We start from the raw sequence: 3441 nt of genomic DNA on the forward strand, positions 1-3441 counted from the left end.
AGAATAACGCTCCTACGGTAATACACGCTCCAGCTGCGTATTCCAGACCTAACCCTAACTTTATCCCTAACCTTAGCCAGCACTTAAATGACATTAAATAGTGTTTTCCAAAGTGATTTTAGTAACATGAACATGTGTAGATTGCTTCCAAGCGGTTCTCATGTTTCCTCATTTTCTGATCTCGTCATTTAGTGATGTGTTGGGTGCCTGGGAGCGTAACATGTTGACAGTTTGTCACCTAGCGTAAAATATTGCGCTTTGGGAATGAGAACATGTTGAAATGTAATCATGTGAAACCACTGCCAATAGGGTTAGGTCCTACCACTAAGGTGTACTGCAGTTCTGTAGATGGTTTATCTAAGTACCAAAACAACTAGTGTCAGACAACTGTTGCTTAATATCATTCTTTTGACATGTATTTAAAGCTACAAAAAAACTGAAACAAGAATTACCATACAATCCCCTGTCTAGATTAGAACTGTCATGTTATAAGTCTATTAAATGCTCTATCTCTGAATTTTATTTTCTTTTATTTTAAGCAATCTTTTTTACCATCACTTCAATTGGTACTAACATTGCAGCACAAAGTTTTCCCTGTTCTATACGCAAACAGTAGAGGTAACACGAGGGTGCAGGGCAGATTAAACCAAACAATACATGTCATCATCACGCAATTATTAATTTCGCCTGAGAAATGCAGAAAAGTCCAAGTCAGACACCCGAGAAATCTCAACACCACCACTCCAAATATGGCCACGATGGTGTAGAAGGCTTTCTGCTTTGATTGGTCAACTCTCTTCCAATTCCTAACCTGAACTCCTGGACTTGGACGAATTAAAACACAGAGAACTGAAGAAGTGAAGAAGGAGATGATGGCTAATGTTAATATTAAAAAGGATAAAAATAAAATGTTAAACAAGTCTTCAATCAGCATCAGACACACAATCACAAAACAAAACACCCAAACACAGCCAATAATAATATTTCTGATTCTGATCCCTCTTTGCTTTTTCAGCCTCAAGTAGGTGACAGGATGAATGACAGCCAGGTAGCGCTCCACACAGGTTAGGACATGGAAGGATGTCTCTCCAAAAGAGGTGAAAGAGAAAAAGAGTGTTAGGTAATGCTGTCAGAGTGACTCATGATGAAAGATGTAGAGGTTGAATGCATTGGCCACCATTGCTGGAGTCCGTGAGAGAGGATTATGATGCAGAGAGGGAGGAGGACGACAATGATGAAGATGCTATATGAGGTGAAGACAAAAGAGCTTGGTCTGGACATTAGGCAGTCTGTGAACTTAAACTGTTTGACGTGGGAGTTTATGGAGGAATGGTTTGGATCAAGCTGGGAGTTTACTGCCGTATCTAGAAAAAGAAAGGACACAAGGCTTTAAACCATTACAAAGACGCCTTGGTTATAAAATGGACATCTGATGATAAATTTCTTAATAAATGCTATGCTTTACAGTGTATGAACAAGCTGAAAGACTAATGAAAGGATAACTATGTGTTATCTGTGCGTACAACATTCTGTATTCTATGGCGGGTGAGTTATAGTACTATTTTTTATCATCTGTCACGTATGTTATTTTGTCACAACCAGGTATATTGGTATTTAATATTTTAGCAATGACAAATCACATATTTGCCACATTTTCCATTGCTAAGGTACCATTGCTTCACTTACTATCCTGGGTTTGTTTGTCTTATGTTACAATTAACACTAAAACAAGTGAGCATGATAAAGTAATTACAATCATCAGCTGTCAGTCTCTGTTATTATGTCCCAAGTTTAAATGTTGCTTATTGTGTTTTTTGTTAACACTTACATGTCCATGTCACAAGATATGCATGACAGAGTATCAGGCCCATTACAAGAAAAAAAATGTTATGAATAATTTTGAGAATGAAGTCAAAATTTCAAGCAAAACCTTAAAATTCTGTTTTGAGAAAAAAAGTTGAAATGTGAATATGACAGTTGTTCTTCCAAGACAAATTGCCACAGCTGCTATACCCACTACAAAATGGCGAGTGTGGATAAGTTGTTCAAATCGTGCTTCAAAGTGCTAGTTACAAGGAAATTATTTCCTTTTTAGGTCATAAATACGGTGTAGCGATAAGTTTAAGGATGTTGAAGAGGCACTGCAGAAAACTGCAAGAATGAACAAAAACAACATTTTTCATCTGTACAAAATTAAGTGGCTGGCAGTGGACAGATGCAAGGGGATCTATGGCCCTAATACTCATTTGTAAGATATGACATCTTCAGTAGTGTTGAATTAACTAAAACTAAAAAAACAAACAAATTTAAAGCAATTGAAGAAAATACATTTGCTGCCACTTACTGACTCAAAATCATCCTGATATTATGAGTTATAAAACTATACAACAACTTTTAGAGAGGCAGCCAGAAAACTTTATAAAACACATTGTCAACTGTATGTGTCTCTTCACTGTGGACTCCTGTTCCTAAGTGAGTATTTTCTCACAACATACTGGAGCCACACTCCACCCCTCTCTGTTTCTTCAATTTCAGTTGAACTATAGTTTGTTTGCATTTAATATAAAAATGTGACAAACTGCAACATCAGTAAATACTTGATAAATATACAATTACAGTATCATAGCCTGAATACATCTACCTTCAAGGACTGCACATGCGTAATAATTTGTATTTATCTTTAATATTAGAGTCAGGGATGTCCTGCATTCATCTGATGCTGTAATCTATTTGCATATGCTCTACTGATACTACTACTAGGCTGTAGGAAAGAAAAGTGTCTGGACTTCTTTAAGTTGCCTGAAGATGTTTCACCTCTCATCCAAGAAGCTTCTTCCGTTCTTCACGCCTTGGCTCGTGTAATTAGGTAGAGGATCAATTGGGGTCCATGTCCCTCTTGGGGCACACTCAAAAAGAAGAATTTTCCAATCTGTTTTATGTGTCTGCTTTTGGGTCCTTATACACCTCAACACATAAACTGTGTACCCCATAGATTATGACAGTAAGATTCATTAAAGTTGTTAAATCTCAAAAAAGGTTCTTTATTAGTTTCAACTAAACAGTTTTGATTTAGATTTTGTTTACATGTTTCTGTTATATACTGTATAATACAAAGATTTAAAATTTCAAAAAGTTCTGTTGTAAAATAAATCAAAATAGCTTTTCCACAGCTCCACATAGTTCACAGGTGCTCACAAACACATCCATGCCTTTAACAGAAAATCAGGGCATTCAGCTTGAGGTCTAAAGTCAAGACACAAAAAAAATTTAAGTTTTAGCTTTATTTATATAAAGTTTTAAAATACCACTTTTCATTACATATATTTCATTACATATTTTATATTTACAGTAATATTTACATATTACTTTTAAAATTTATATTAAAATCTATTCCCAATCATAACACTATGTTTCAGGCTTTTCTGTCACAGACAAACTGTA

General features: G+C 35.6%; 1 pseudogene; it reads right to left on the reverse strand.

Annotated features, from left to right (window-relative positions):
- Positions 1 to 559: 559 nt before the first annotated feature.
- Positions 560 to 1281, reverse strand: LOC146390473 (uncharacterized; annotated as a pseudogene).
- Between the last annotated feature and the right edge of the window lie 2160 nt (positions 1282 to 3441).

The sequence above is a fragment of the Perissodus microlepis genome, chromosome 3 (genome assembly GCF_051167445.1).
Source record: "Perissodus microlepis isolate ML-2025 ecotype Zambia chromosome 3, ASM5116744v1, whole genome shotgun sequence".
In the NCBI taxonomy this organism is placed as follows: Eukaryota; Metazoa; Chordata; class Actinopteri; order Cichliformes; family Cichlidae; genus Perissodus; species Perissodus microlepis.